A 17,026-nucleotide genomic window follows, 5' to 3' on the forward strand; every position below is an offset into this window, starting at 1 on the left:
CTTAAAAATCTCAATAGCACCATTTAAAGATGAGCAAGGGAGTTCTCCCAGTGTTCTAGAGAATATATAGAGATATGATCGGGTGAGAATGGATTGAATAGCTCCCTATCTGATCCCATTCTCATTATGATGGTAACTGTTCTTTAGAATACATTTGCCAGTTCAGTGAGCGTTTAACTGTTTAAGTGCTGTAAAAGATGCACAAACAATCAGATTTGCTTATGATTTTCTTAAAAGACAATGCTTCTTGTCAGATTTGAGAGTTTGAACAGAATTTAAGCATTACTGCGGATTATATCTGCAATAAATGCTGTTGGTTGCGAATCTTATCAGATCGAATGGATCAGTTGGAGAGACAATTAGAAGCAATGAGGAATTTGCATCAGCAACAGTATGTGATGGATGGCAATTATAGGAAGGGGGGAAAGTCTCAGATACAGTCATATAGACAGGTTAACTCCAGGAAAGGTAAGAGAGGTAGGCACCTAGTGCAGGTGTGTTCTGTGGCTATAACCATTTTCAAACAAGTATGCTGTTTTGGAAAATATAGGGGGGTGATGGATTCTCAGGGGAATGTCGCATGATCAGCCAAGTTTCTGGTATTGAGACTGGCTCTATTGCAACGAGGGGTATATTGGGTTCCATGAGAACAATTGTGTTAGGAGATTCTCTAATCCGAGGTACAGACAGATGTTTCTGTGGCCAGCAGTGAAAAATCAGAATGGTGTATTGCTTCCCTGGCGCCAGGATCTCAGAGAGGGTGCAGAATGTTCTCAAGGGGGAGAAGGGCCAGCAAGAGGTCATTGTCCACATTTGAATCAACGACATAGGAAGGGAAAAGGTTGAGATTCTGAAGGGTGATTACAGAAAGTTAGGCAGCAGTTTAAAAAGGAGGTCCTCGAGAGTAGTAATATCTGGAATAGTCCCGGTGCTATGAGCTAGTGAGGGCAGGAATAGGAGGATAGAGCAGATGAATGCATGACTGAGGAGCTGGTGTATGGGAGAAGGATTCATATTTTTGGATATTTGGAATCTCTTTTGGGGTAAAAGTGACATGTACAAGAAGAACAGATTGCACCTAAATTGGAAGGGGACTAATATACTGGCAGGGAAATTTGCTGGAGCTNGGGGTGGTGAAACCCAGGGAGACAGTGGTCAATCTGAGACAGGTACAGTTGAGACCAGAAGAGTGTCAAACAGTCAGGGCAGGCAGGGACAAAGTTGGACTAATAAATTAAACTATTTATTTCAATGCAAGGGGAATATCGGGGAAGGCAGATGAACTAAGGACATGGTTAGGAACATGGGACTGGGATATCATAGCAATTACAGACATATGGCTCAGGGATGGGCGGGATTGGCAGCTTAATATTCCAGGATACAAATGCTATAGGAAGGATAGAAAGGGAGGCAAGAGAGCGGGAGGAGTGGCGTTTTTGATAAGGGATAGCATTATAGCTGTACTGAGGGAGGATATTCCCAGAAATACATCCAAGGGAGTTATTTGGGTGGAACTGAGAAATGAGAAAGGGATGATCACCTTATTGGGATTGTATTGTAGACCCACTAATAGTCAGAGGAAAATTGAGAAACAAATTTGTCAGGAGATCTCAGCTATCTGTAAGAATAATAGGGTGGTTATGGTAGGGGATTTTAACTTTCCAAACATAGATTGGGACTGCCATGGTGTTAAGGGTTTGGATGGAGAGGAATTTGTGTACAAGAAAATTTCCTGATTCAGTATGTGGATGTACCTACTGGAGAAGGTGCAAAACTTGACCTACTCTTGGGAAATAAGGTAGGGCAGGTGACTGGTGTCAGTGGGGGAGCACTTTGGGGCCAGCGATCATAATTCAATTAGATTTAAAATAATGATGGAAAAGGATAGACCAGTTCTAAAAGTTGAAGTTCTAAATTGGAGAAAGGCCAATTTTGACTTAATAGGCAAGAACGTTCAAAAGCTGATTGGGGGCAAATGTTCGCAGGTAAAGGGACGACTGGAAAATGGGAAGCCTTCAGGAATGAGATAATGAGAATCCATATACCTGTTAGGGTGAAAGGAAAGGCTGGTAGGTATAGGGAATGCTGGATGACTGAAGAAATTGAGGGTTTGGTTAATCAAAAGAAGGAAGCAAATGTAAGGTATAGACAGGATAGATCGAGTGAAACCTTAGCAGAGTATAAACGCAGTAGGAGTACACTTAAGAGGGAAATCAGGAGGGCAAAAAGGGGACATGAAATAGCTTTGGCAAATAGAATTAAGGAGAATCATTAAGGACAAAAGGGTAACGATGGAGAGAATAGGGCCCCTCAAAGATCAGCAAGGCGGCCTTTGTGTGGAGCCGCAGAAAATGGGGGAGATACTAAATGAGTATTTTGCATCAACATTTACTGTGGAAAAGGATATGGAAGGTATAGAATGTAGGGAAGTGGATGGTGACACCTTGCAAAATGTCTATATTACAGAGGAGGAAGTGCTGGATGTCTTGAAATGCATAAAAGTGGATAAATCCCCAGGACCTGATCAGATGTACCCTAGAACTCTGTGGGAAACTAGAGAAGTGATTGCTGGGCCTCTTGCTAAGATATTGTATCATTGATAGTCGCAGGTGAGGTGCCGGAAGACTGGAAGTTGGCTAACGTGGTGCCACTGTTTAAGAAGGGTGGTAAGGACAAACCAGGGAACTATAGACCTGTGAGCCTGACATTGGTGGTGGGCAAGTTGTTGAAGGGAATCCTGAGGGACAGGATGTACATGTATTTGGAAAGGCAAAGATTGATTAGGGATAGTCAACGTGGCTTTGTGCATGGGAAGTCATGTCTCACAAACTTGATTGAGTTTGTTGAAGAAGTAACAAAGAAGATTGATGAGGGCAGAGTGGTAGATGTGATCCACATGGACTTAAGTAAGGCATTTGACAAGGTTCCCCATGGGAGACATGTCAGGAAGGTTAGATCTCACGGAATACAGGAAGAACTAGCCATTTTGGATACAGAACTGGCTCAAAGGTCAAAGGCAGAGGGTGGTGGTGGAGGGCTGTTTTTCAGACTGGAGGCCTGTGACCAGTGGTGTGCCACAAGAATTGGTGCTGGGTCCTCTACTTTTTGTCATTTATATAAATGATGTGAGCATAAGAGTTACAGTTAGTAAGTTTGCAGATGATACCAAAATAGGGAGAGACTGAACAGGCTGGGGCTGTTTTGTTTTCCCTGGAGCATCAGCGATTGAGGGGTGACCTTATAGAGGTTTACAAAATCAGGAGGGGCATGGATAGGATTATTGACAAAGACTTTTCCCAGGGGTCAGCGAGTCCAGAACTAGAGGGATTAGGTTTAGGGTGAGAGGGGAAAGATATAAAAGAGACCTAAGGGGCAACTTTTTCACACAGAGGGTATTACTAGTATGTAATGAGCTGCCGGAGGAAGTGGCGGGGGCTGGTACAATTGCAACATTTAAGAGGCATTTGGATGGGTCTTTGAAAAGGAACGGTTTGGAGGAATATGGGCCGGTGCTGGCAGGTGGGGCTAGATTGGGTTGGAATATCGGGCCGGCATGGACATGTTGGACTGAAGGGTCTGTTTCCATGATGTACATCTCTATGACTCTATGACTTTAAGAGAATAATATTTATTGAACTTATCACCTTATCTGGTAAACATAATAAATATACTCCAATTTCTCATAAAAATGCATTTCAGACTCCATGCATTAATTTACAATGTGAGGGTTGGGGGTGGCATAGGTAAAGTAGTTTAAAAATCAAAACAAGTCAATTATATGCAGATTCTTTAGATTAATAGATTGGATAGTTTCAGACAGGATTAATTGTCTTCTTGAACTCAGTGACAGGATGATTTAAACATTTTGCTGGTCAATATTTTGTTTAGTTTCCTGAAGTTAGCAGCTGCTAATTTTTTAGATGCTGACCAAGGTATATAACTAATCGATAGCATGCTGGACTCGGGTTTGCAGAGTGGACAGAGAGAGCAGATCTCACTTATGATGCACCTTCTTCATTTGCCACATCCTGTTCCACTGGGCTGATGGAAAACCAGTTTCTTAAAACATAAAAAAGGGTTAGTTTGCTCAGCTAATGATCTCTCCTCTCAAACTGATTAGTTAACCAAGTATGGTGATAGCAAGTTGATCCCAGGCCTAGAGTTTTGATACAATTTGATTGTTACTTAAGGTGTTCCTTCCTTAGCGAGAGTCTATTGTCCAAAGTGATTGTGAATAATGGTTTCTTCCTTGCATACTGGCGGATGTTTTTTGAGACCGTCAGGGAAAAGGCCATTCACAATCCTGTTGGGCAAAATTGTGTTCTGTTGGATGGCCTGACTTGATTTTAATGGCTGTAGTTATGTAAATGCTTAGCCATATTAGAAAATGCTGCTGAAGTGATTTTTTTTTTAAATGCTGCTGTTCAATCTTTGTATATATCTGATGGTTTCAACCCTATAAAAGTGTCATATTTTGATTTTAAACATACCATTTTGCCAGGCAAAATGAAATACAAAAGCATTATGTTCCAATTTTGCATTCACAAAAGAGACATTCGTTTAGCCAAATGCACATCAATCTTCAAAATAATTCCAGCTGCAGCAATTGTAACAGACTTTTTTTTTCTTTTGTGACAATTAGAATTAAACCTCTTTTAGTATTGGGATCTGGCCCCAAGGAGGGCATCTGTATTTATAAATCCCAGGGCCTCCCTCTGAATTCCAGTTCTTTGTCATCTGTCATGTTTGGATCTTCACCAGCATCTGCTCATTATGCTTCAGGAATTTTAATACACTACCTGAGTATTGGGCTGAATTTTGTGCGCCCAGCACTAACATGGTGGTGGTCTACAGTGGTGAGAAAGTCAGCCAGATCAAACTCCAGTCAGCCCCTTAAGGGTTGGAATTAATCCCTCCTCTGTTTTTTCCCTTTTTCCTGGAATTCTTTCTCCTCTTTACCTACCCATCACTCTCTTTCCTGAAACTCCGTGCTCCTTAAAACAAGGTGTGTCTCAACTAATTTCAATCAACCTCACTGACTGGTTGTTTATTTTCTTGCTGTTTGTGAAACCTTTCGGGTGTGCGATTGGTCGCTGTGTTGCCTACCTAACAGTGTTGTGCTTTTGACAGTGGCTCGAGCAGCACGGTGGCTCAGTGGTTAGCATTGCTGCCTCACAGCGCCAGGGACTGGGTTTGATTCCACCCTCGGGCGACTGTGTGTGTGGAGTTTACACACTCTCCCAGTGTCTAGGTGGGTTTCCTCTGGCTGCTCCGGTCCTCCCAAAGTCCGAACATGCACGAGATGTGTGGATTGGCCATACTAAATTACCCAGAATATGCAGAATGGATGCATTAGCCACGGGAAATGCAAGGACACAGGGATAGGGTAGAGTGTGGGTCTGGGTGGGATGCTCTTCATTGGGTCAGTGTGGACTTGTTGTGCCGAATGGCCTGTTTCCACACTGTAGATATTCTGTCATATTAGCTGAGACCACTATTAGGCCTCCTGAGAATGTGAAGGACATTACATAAATTAAAATGATTTATTTTGTTTATTTGTGCTTCTGGCGTTAAACATAAATCTCCAGATTTCTCAAGAGGATTTGGATTACAATTAGTACTGCAGAGGAATAGTCATTATAGAAAATTACATTCAAAAAAGAACAGTGTTGAACTGTTAAATCTTGTGTTTTAACAAAACTTGAAAGAATTTGGCCTCAGATAATCATTTCTATTATTCCAATGGGCTAAACTTTACCGTTAGCGACAAACAATGTTTAATACACAAATACTTCAGAGTGGCACTGTGGCTCAGTTGTTAGCACTGCTGCCTCACAGTGTCAGGGACCCAGGTTTGATACCACCCCTCAAGTGACTGTATGGAGTTTGTAAGTTCTCCCCTTGTCTGCATGGATTTCCTCCCACAGTTCAAAGATGTGCAGGTTAGGCTGATTGGCCATGCTAAATTGCCCATAGTGTCCAGGGATATGTAGACTAGGTGGATTAGCCATGGGAAATGCAGGGTTTCAGGGAGATGGTAGGGGGTTGGTCTGGATGGGATGCCCTTTCGAGGTACTGTGTGGACTTAATGGGCTGAATGCCCTGCTTCCACACTGAAAAGAGACTCTATGTTGATATTACTTGCCCACAGGCTCTGTAAAAGTTTCCAGAACCAGTTATTAAAAATGTGCAATGCTCAATATTGGGGCACCTAGGTCCTGTGTGAGGGAGACAAATGACTATGGATCTCCTGAACCAATCAAATTCCAAAATTGTTAATGTGAAGTACATTCTCTGAGCAAGAAAGTGTTGAGTCGAACATCAAACTTAATATTCAATCAGCAACATAGTGATTTCAAAATAAACGTTCAACATTTTTAGCATGTTTATCTTCATTGCTAAAACCTTTGAGCATAAAAGAGTTGGGATGTTATGTTGAGGCTGTACAGGATGTTGGTGAGACCTCTTCTCAAATCCTGTGTCCAGTTCTGGTTGCCCTATTATAGGAAGAATATTGTTAAACTGGAGAGGGTTCAGAAGAGATTTACCAGCAAGTTGTGGGCAATGGAGGGTTTGAGTTATAAGGAGAGGCTGGATAGGCTGGGACTTTTTGCACTGGAGCATAGGAGGTTGAGGGGTGATGTTATAGAAGTTTATAAAACCATGAGGGGCATAGATAAGGTGAACAGAAGTGTCTTTTCCCTAGGGTGGTGCATTTGAAGACAAGACGGCATATTTTTAAGGTGAGAGGAAAAAGATTTTAAAAAAACATGAGAGGCAACTGTTTTACGTAGAGGGTGGTTTATATATAGAATGAACTTCCAGAGGAAGTGGTAGGTGTAAGTACAGTTACAGTGCTTAAAAGATATTTGGATAACTACATGAATAAGAAATGTCTGGCGGGATATGAGCCAAGCACAAGCAGGTGGGGCTAGTACAGTTTGGGTTTATGGTCGACATGGATTGGTTAGACCAAAGGGTCTGTTTCCGTGCTGTCTGAATCTACGACTCTACTATGACTCTATAACAATCTGAAGGAAAGCACCTCTGTATTTGTAAGGGTTAATTTTCAGTACCAGGGAGGTTATTTGGGACAAGTAACATAAGACACATTTCACCAGTAAAGAGACATTGACATTGAATGGACAGGCTTTAATTTTTTGATTATCAATGTATTTCATGTGTGGAGTTTGCACGTAGTGTGGCATGGTAGCTCAGAAGTTAGCACTGCTGCCTCACAGCACCAGGGACCAGGGTTTGATTCCAGCATCAGGCACATTTTCCCTGGGTTTCCTTCCACAGTCTGAAGATCTGCAGACTAGTTGAATTAGTATTGGGAAATGCAGTGGTGTAGGGCTTGGATGAGGGCGTGGGATGTTCTTGAGATGGGCTGAATGGCCTGCTTCCACACTGTAGGGATTCTATGAATACCTATGAGATATGTTCAGCACTTCCTCCTATTCAATCTATTTGAACATAGAGAATTTTCAAGATTCGAGGCCGGATTGTATGTTAAGGATAGGTACCCTGTACCACAGGCTTAATGTCAGGTTTGAACCTGCCGTTGTTGGCCCACTTTAATTTTTCAACCTTTCCAGGAGGAAGTTCTACCTCATAGAGCTATTGGTCAATTGTAACCCTGGCTGCTCTGGAGTGCCCACAGTGCCACTTGGAGTAGCGGCCACTGCTCATACACCAGGGAAGATGAACAATTGTGGATGCAACACAGTCGAGGTAATGCAGGATCTAGTCAGATCCAGGCAATTGGAGTAGAGGTCTGAATGTTGGCAGGGCAGGAGGGTTAGTGGCAATGGTGAGGAATGAATGTATTGAGGTCCTTCAATTGGCAATGGAACCCAGAATGGAGGCACCTCTCCCTCCCCCCATCCCCTTTCCAAGGCCACCAGACTGCAGGGAACGACCTACCAGGTTTCATGTTAGTCTCGTGCCTCTCTCAGTACCCACTAAGCCAGATTAGTGGCTGGAAAAGCTATTCAATGCTGAAGTCTATTGTTAAGAAAAAAAAAGCCGAACATTTAACATCGTCACATACAATCAATGTGGTTTTGTGAAAGGGAAATTGTATTTGATAAATTTGCTACAGCTCTTTAAGTTTAGAATAAGTGAAGGTGACAAAGGGCACCTGGTAGCTGTAGCATGTTTGGATTTCAGAAGACACTCGATCAAGTGTCAAATAAAAAATTATTGCACAACACAGGGGCTCACCTTGTCAGGATGGTGTGTTAGCATGGATTAAGGATTGGTGAATAAAACAAATCAAAAAGTCTGAATTCTGCAGAAGGGTCACTGAACCTGAAACATTAACTGCTTTCTCTCCAAAAAAGGCTCGAAGCAGGGGTCTTCCTTCAGGCTTCGGGTGTCGAGGGCTTGGTGGTGGAAGAGGCCCCAGACTTGGCAGAGTGGGAGGGTGAGTTAGTGTTCTGCCACAGGGCAGAGGGGTAGTTGATTGCATGTGTGCCAGAGATGTTCTCTGAAACATTCTGCAAGTTGGCATCCTGTTTCCCCAATGAGACCACAGCAAGAGCAATGGACACAGTAGATGACGTGTGGAAGGATCCTTTGGTGCCTTGGATGGAGGTGAGGGGGGAAGGTGCTGGGGCAGGTTTTGAACTTCCTGCGTTGGAATCTACTGTGTCTGTTGCTTTTGATGTGGTCTCCTCTACTTTGAGGGACAGGATGCCAACTTGCTAAATGTTTCAGAGAAAATTTCTGGGGCACACACACTAAACAAACCCACCACCCTGTAGCAGAGCACTTCAACTCCCCCTCCCATTCTGCCAAGGACATGCATGTCCTGGCCCTCTTCCACCACCAAACACTAGCTACCCAATGCCGAGAGGAAGAATGCCTCATCTTCAGCTGTGGGATCCTCCAACCGCATGGGATCAATGTGGATTTCAACAGTTTCCTCATTTCCCCTCCTCCCACCTTATCATAGATTCAACCTCGCAACTCGGCAGAGCTCTCTTGAACTGTCTTACATGTATACCTTCATTCCCACCTATCCGCTCCACCCTCCTCTCTGACCTATCGGCTTCACCTCTACCTTCATATACCTATCACATTCCCAGCTACCTTCCCTCAAGCCCCACCCCCTCCAATTTATCACTTAACCTCTTTCCTGATGAAGAGTTTATGCTCGAAACATTGATTCTCCTGCTCCTTGGATGCTGCCTGACTGGCTGTGCTTTTCCACACTCTTCAACTCTGATCTCCAGTATCTGCAGTACTTACTTTCTCCTCCAAAAAAGGGCTGCCTGACTGGCTGAGTTTCTCCAGCAATTTCACTTTTTGTTTCAGGTTTCTAGCATCCAGGGTTCTTGGTTTTGTTTTAGTCTGGATTAATGGGTCTTTTTCAGATTAGAAAGATGTAACTAAGGAGTGTGACAAGGATCAATCCTTGAGTCTCAAGTATTTCCCAAATAAGTGAACTGGAGGGGGAGGGTGCAGGCAGAGTGTAATGTATTCAAATTTGCTGACAAGGCAAAAATAGGAAGAGAGGGCATGTTGTGATCTGCAAGGGACAGAGAGAGATTCCATAAGTTGGCAGAAATTTGGCAGATGAGGCTTAATGTAGGAAGGCTTGAGGCCATGCACTTTGGTAGGAAGAATTAAAAGAAAGACTATTATTTAAATGGAGAGAGACTTAAAAAAAGTGCAACACAGAGGGTTAATCCTGAGGGACAGGATGTATTTGGAAAGGCAAGGACTGATTAGGGATAATCTTTGAGGAGAAAGTGAGGTCTGCAGATGCTGGAGATCAGAGCTGAAAACGTGCTGCTGGAAAAGCGCAGCAGGCCAGGCAGCATCCAGGGAACAGGAGAATCGACGCCTCGGGCATAAGCCCTTCTTATAGTCAACATGGTTTTGTGCGTAGGCAATCATGTCTCACAAACTTGATTGAGTATTTTGAAAAAGTAACAAAGAGGATTGATGAGGGCAGAGCGATAGATGTGATCTATACAGACTTCAGTAAGGCATTCGACAAGGCTCCCCATGGGAGACTGATTAGCAAGGTTAGATCTCACAGGATACAGGGAGAACTAGCCATTTGGATACAGAATTGACTCAAAGGTAGAAGACAGAGGGTGGTGGTGGAGGGTTGCTTTTCAGACTGGAGGCCTGTGACCAGTGGAGTGCCACAGTGGGTCCTCTATTTTTTGTCATTTACGTCAATGATTTGGATGCAAGCATAAGAGATACAGTTAGTAAGTTTGCAGTTGATACCAAAATTGGAGGTGTAGTGGACAGCGAAGAGGATAACCTCAGATTACAACAGAATCTTGACCAGATGGGCCAATGGGCTGAGAAGTGGCAGATGAAGTTCAATTCAGATAAATGCGAGGTGCTGCATTTTGGGAAAGCAAATCTTAGCAGGACTTATACACTTAATGGTAAGGTCCCAGAGAGTGTTGCTGAACAAAGAGACCTTGGAGTGCAGGTTCATAGCTCCTTGAAAGTGGAGTTGCAGGTTGATAGGATAGTGAAGAAGGCGTTTGGTATGCTTTCCTTTATTGGTCAGAGAATTGAGTACAGGAGTTGGGAGGTCATGTTGCAGCTAGACAGGACATTGGTTAGGACACTTTTGTAATATTGCGTGCAATTCCGGTCTCCTTCCTATCGGAAAGATGTTGTGAAACTTGAAAGGGTTCAGAAAAGATTTACAAGGATGTTGCCAGGGTTAGAGGATTTGAGCTATAGGGAGAGGCTGAACAAGCTGGGTCTGTTTTCACTGGAGCATCGGAGGCTGAGGGGGACCTTATAGAGGTTTACAAAATCATGAGGGACATGGATAGGATAAATAGATAAAGTCTTTTCCCTGGGGTCGGGGAGTCCAGAACTAGAGGGCATAGGTTTAGAGTGAGAGGGGAAAGATATAAAAGAGACCTAAGGGGCAAAGTTTCCATATTGAGGGTGTTACTAGTATGTAATGAGCTGCCAGAGGAAGTGGTGGAGAAAGTGAGGGCTGCAGATGCTGGAGATCAGAGCTGAAAATGTGTTGCTGGAAAAGCACAGCAGGTCAGGCAGCATCCAAGGAGCAGGAGAATCGACGTTTCGGGCATGAGCCTGAAGAAGGGCTCATACCCGAAGCGTCGATTCTCCTGTTCCTTGAATGCTGCCTGACCTGCTGCGTTTTTCCAGCAACACATTTTCAGCAGAGGAAGTGGTGGAGGCTGGTACAATTGCAACATTTAAGAGGCATTTGGATGGGTACATGAATAGGAAGAGTTTGGAGGGATATAGGCCGGGTGCTGGCAGGTGGAACTAGATTGGGTTGGGATATTGGGTTGGCATGGACGGGCTGGAACAAAGGGTCTGTTTCCATGCTATACATCTCTATGACTCTAATAAATGGACACTTATTTAATACTGAGAAGTGAAGGAATTTCTTCACTCAGAGGATGGTGAATGTCTGTAATTCTCTATCCCCGAGGGTTGTTGAGGCTGGATCCCTGAAAATGTTTAATCAGGAGATAGATTGATATCTGAAATATTGAGGTAATGAGGGCTAGGAGGAGCTGGCATTAAATGAACTGAGGGGGAAGTTGGAGCAGAGTGTAGCGTATTCCAGCCACTCACTATCCTAGCTTGGAAATGTACAGCGTTTCTTCAGTATTGTTCAGTCAAAACCCAAATTCACTCCCTCATGTCATTGTGGGTGAACCTAAACCAACAGGACTGTAACGGTTTAAAAAGAGAGCTCACCACCACCTTCTCGAGGGTCACTAGGGAAGAGCAACAAATATTCACCCAACCACTGACACCCATATCTCATGAATGAGTAACAAAACTCCTTGTAGGGCGGTCTGTAATTTGAGTACTGCTGGAAATCCTCAAACGTAATGGTACTTGTAACTAGAATGTGTTCTGTAACTCAGTATACAATAATGTTAAATGTGGCCTTTTACAATGATTGAAGCAATCTCAAAAACACTGGTTAAGCAGTTCTGAATGCTTAGGTTTATATACCTTCTAGTTGATGGTATAAAGTTATATCAATTATGGTTGATCTGTGGTGCTTTTTGTTCGCCTTAAGTCTTCATTATTGTAATGCATTATTCTTTATTGTTTCTACTTCACTTTGTTACTTCCATTTTTTTTGGTTTAATTGGTCACTTTCTGTTTGTCTCTTCAATCCAGTAAGTTGTATTGTGTAATGAACTATGAGACAGAATGCAATATTCAGATGAATTTCTGGAGTCAGGTGATGAACTATAAATGAGAGTTTATTGGACATGTGACCATAGAACTCCATAGAATTAAAGGCGAAAGCATGAGAGATGTTGTATGTCAAAGTTAAATGGTGAACAAATTTTTATAGAGTAATATTTAAAAAATTGGTTTAATGAATTGTTTTTGTATTTTTCATGCTAATCAACAACATTTTGCATCACAAGGCTTCCTCGGCTATTCATGCAAGTGGTGAAGCTACCTAACTGGTCTCCCACTTCTGCTGAATATGATCATTAATGTGTCAACCAAGCTCACTATTCCTCTCAGCAAATGCCTTGCACACATAGTTGGATTTACGTGTGTATACATTCTCCAAATCTCACAGGCATTTACACCTACAATATGCAGAAGCAGTAATATTAGACAATGGTGCTGGAATGAAACTGAGAAGTAGAGCAGGATCTTTCTGTTGCATTAGGCACTGAGCAGAGCCTGATTTAAATTCGATGGTAAGACAGAGGTGGCTGTAGAAGGAGTGTTTTTTTTAAATATGTTCATTGGCTGACAGTGCTGCTGTCTAGACCAGCATTTCTCTTGAGAAGGAAGTGATGAGCTGACTTCTTGAATTGATGCAGCTCTTGTGAAATTGGTGTGCCCAGAGTGCTGTTGGTGAGGAATTTTCAGGAGTTTAACCCAGTGACAGTGAAGATGTGGCAATATTGTTCAAAGTAAGTATTGGGAAAGATTTTGTAGGCGCTGTTGTTTTCATGCATTTGCTATTCTTATCCTTCTCACAATTTTGTAAGATACTGTCAAAGGAAGCATTGTTGAATGGACATGAGGATAGGCAACAAGATAAAATTAATGACTAATGTTGAAAAATGGAGTGTAATAATCCAGAAGAAATCAGTTGGCAAATCAATGGAAAACAAGAGAATGGTATAAGAAAGAGAAAAGTAGCTGGGTATGGGGCAGGAATTGAGCAAAATTAATGATAGCAAATGATAGTAGAATAGGTGATAGTGACTGAAGCACATAATAATGAGAGAAAAGTAAGTGAATGGCGATTAAAACTTCGAGTGGATGATTGAAGAAAAAGAAAATATACACAGTGAAGGAAAACAGTGAAAGAATCTGAAGCAGGGAAACAGTAGAAATGGATGTTAAGGAGTTTATGTCCTCTCCTGAACAAAGAGCATCTGCATGAACTTTAAGATGAGGTAAGTAACAATATTTAACAATATGTAAGACTGACAAGGTGAGAAGAGCACCAATAAAATTGGGTTTAGTGAGGAGGAAAATACCTGGTCACATCGACAAGGCAAAAGCTGAAATGTCTTTCTGTGAGTGAAGGCTGTCTTGTGAAATTAAGCAGTAGTAACTAGTTTTGGGAGCAAACCATTGAAATAACATTTCTTTAAAAATATTCTAACCCTTTTAAAAATTCAAATGTCACTTTTTTGTGGTATTGAAGATCCAAAATGCCTGGCCAATTTTGTGCTTTGGATATTACTATTTATATTTAAGAGTTTCACATTCTTGTGTTTCTTTTCATGAAGGCATGTTCTCTATACCATGTAACTGCTTGGCAACGTAAGTCAGAGCTGTTCTTGAATTTCAGCTTTTTTTAATAGCTGACATCAGTTTATTTTAGCTTTCTAAGTAGATGTATTAAGATGGATCAGTTTATATATTTGTCTCTGTGCCAGACCAAAGTCGGGTCAAGTACTAGCTGGATTAAGAGTAAAGGTCCTTCTTTTTCCACTTAAGCATTTTTAATTTGTTATTGCTCTTGAATCTGTTCCCAAACCATTTAACCTTATATTCTCTCCTGAGAAGGTTGTTAATTTGTGATTCTAAACCTCCATCACATGTTCATCTCAAGTTTATGTTGTGCTGGCAATAGACATCATCGGTTATCGACTCAGTGATTTAGATTTGTTCAACTGATGCAGGATTTTTAATTGTTTTAAATCTTCACCGTCAAGATACTCAAGAAATAGAGCAGCAAAAATGAAGCAATGAAAGACTGTCAATCCAAAATTGACTCCAAAACAACAAGATGACCCTATAAAATAAACTGCTTTTGATGAAAACATCTCAGGACTGCAATTAGACTTTGGTCATTAAAAACAGACAGCCCCTTTTTCCATTGTCTTTATTGAAACTTTACCAGTTTGTGAAAAGTATTTGCTGCTGCTTTTGCATATTGCCTAAAACCAAAATTACAATGTGAAGTGACTTTTTAAAAAAATGCATTTTGATCTCAAATTATGCCTATGAACTGATCAAGTATCAGACTTGGGAGATTGCCATCGGAACTACTTGATTAAATTACTACTCATTTCATCACTCCTATGTGCATTCTTTTCTATACAGTAACTCATACAAGCCTTTTAATTCCAGTATAAATAATTAACATTTCATTTCTATAAATTCTATAATGATATTACAAATGTTTCTTTCCTATAATGTGCTGTGCAGAATTGTATACAGTACTGCAGCTGGTGTCTGACAAGTTCTTTACTCAGAGGGTAGGAAGGGCATGGAACGCATTGCCTGCAACAGTAGTAGACTCGCCAACTTTAAGGGCATTTAAATGGTCATTGGATAAACATATGGATGAAAATGGAATAGCGTAAGGTACATAGGCTTCAGATTGGTTCCACAGGTTGGCGCAACATCGAGGGCCGAAGTCCAGTGCAGGCCCTGTAATGATCTATGTTCTATAAGTGTCTGGTACAAGTTCAATGTCACCTACTTGCTCTTTAACTCTTTGTCCCTGTTAATAAAGCCCATAATACTTTATGCTTTATTAACTACTCTCTCCACCTTCTCACCATATTCAATGATATATGCACGTATACACACAGGTCTCTCTGCTCCTACACCCATTGAGAATAGTATTCTTTATATGTCTGTCCATGTATTTTCAACAAAATGCATCGCTACTTTGTTTTTCTTCATTCACAGGATGTGGGCATCACTGACTTGACCAGCATTCATAGCCCATTCCTAATTATTGCAGAGGGCAGTTAACTGTCAGTAACCTTGCTATCACACATCACATGTAGATCAGAGCAGGTAAGGACAGCAGTTTCCTTCCTTAAAGGACATCAGTGAATCGGAAGTGTTTCTCCTGGCAATCAGTGCTTTTATGGTCATCATTAGACTTTTAATTGCAGATTTTTAGTGAATTCAAATTTCCTCGTCCATCATGTCTGGATTCAAACCCTGGTTTCCAAATCATAATCTGGGTCTCTGGTTTAACAGTCCAGCAATAATACTATAAAGTCATTACCCCCGAAGTAACTGCACAGAAGCCGGGTGCTGTCAGCAAGTTATCCTTTATTTACTAATGCACAGTACACTGTCTGTGGCCATCCAGCTCATAGTCAGTCCTCAACTGAGGATATTGTAATCTCCTAGTTATTACCTTTGTTAATTCGATGTTATACAAATTGACAAACACATGGCACATTAACAGTTAAAAATAGAAAAAAACTACAAAGAAACAGGGTCCCAAAAACAAAAGCCTCCTTTAACCAACAGGAAAAGCAGTACACAGAACCAACAAAGTAATCTCCTGATTTTTATTTCTCATGGTTATACATTTTTGTCTTTTCTTTTTTTTCCCTAACTCCGACATTACTGCCAAAGAGCAGTGATGCTTATTTATTTTCCAGCATCCATGTTCGTGTGTGTGCAGGTGAAGGACACAGTGAAGAACAACAAATGCAGAAATCCCTATTCATATTCCACCACCAGAGGAAAAGTAACACCCGAGTGGCCAGTGGTAAGCAGTGCCCTACTCAACAACAGGCAATGCTTAAGTGATCAAAAAAGTGAAGGGGAGGGCAGGGATTAAATTAAAATAGAAATGTCCTGGTTATATTTTTTTTTAACCTCGGACCTTCCTGTTTATTTTTTTTATTTTTTTTAACCCCCACACTACCACCTAAGTGCGGTAGTTCTTATTTTTTCCCCAGCACCCATGGTGTGTGTGTGCAGGTGTGAGACACCGTGAAAGACACAAAGTGCATGAATGTCCTGGTTATATTGGTTTTTTTTCTCTCTGTAGGGCAGCTAGTCCAGGGATAGTCCCCTTCAAGGAGAGTCCTTGCACATACGCTCACAATAGGCAAACACCCGAGTGGCCAGTGACAAACACTGCCCTTCACCTCAAAGGGCAAGCACACCTGTTTTTTTTTCTTTTTTTTTCAAACTGATCTCCATTTTTTTTTGTTTTTTTTGCAGTGGTGTGTTATCAAAACAGTGAGGGGGAGGGTAGGGAAGGACTCCTGTATTTTATTTTATTTTTTCTATGTTGTGTGTGTGTAGGTGTGAGACACAGTGAAAGTCACAAAGTGCACCAATCTTTATTCAATTTCCACCACCAGGAAGACAGGAAAACACCCGGGTGGCCAGTGACAAACACTGCCCTTCACCTCAAAGGGCAAGCACACCTGTTTTTTTTTCTTTTTTTTTCAAACTGATCTCCATTTTTTTTTGTTTTTTTTGCAGTGGTGTGTTATCAAAACAGTGAGGGGGAGGGTAGGGAAGGACTCCTGTATTTTATTTTATTTTTTCTATGTTGTGTGTGTGTAGGTGTGAGACACAGTGAAAGTCACAAAGTGCACCAATCTTTATTCAATTTCCACCACCAGGAAGACAGGAAAACACCCGGGTGGCCAGTGACAAACACTGCCCTTCACATCAAAGGGCAGTGCTGTGTGATCAAAACAGTGAAGGGGAGGGTAGGGACTAAATCAAAATAGAATTGGACGGAGAAATGATGCACTCCACTCCCTGCCGCGCCCACCTCTCCCTG

At 41.8% G+C, this 17,026-nt stretch overlaps 1 protein-coding gene across 1 annotated transcript in view; it reads left to right on the forward strand.

Moving 5' to 3' along the window:
• The window catches only part of veph1 (ventricular zone expressed PH domain-containing 1), a 250,025-nt gene that overhangs the window by 28,187 nt on the left and 204,812 nt on the right, over window positions 1–17,026 (forward strand). The window lies entirely within an intron of this gene.

This window comes from Chiloscyllium plagiosum, chromosome 13, assembly GCF_004010195.1.
Source record: "Chiloscyllium plagiosum isolate BGI_BamShark_2017 chromosome 13, ASM401019v2, whole genome shotgun sequence".
Lineage (NCBI taxonomy): Eukaryota > Metazoa > Chordata > Chondrichthyes > Orectolobiformes > Hemiscylliidae > Chiloscyllium > Chiloscyllium plagiosum.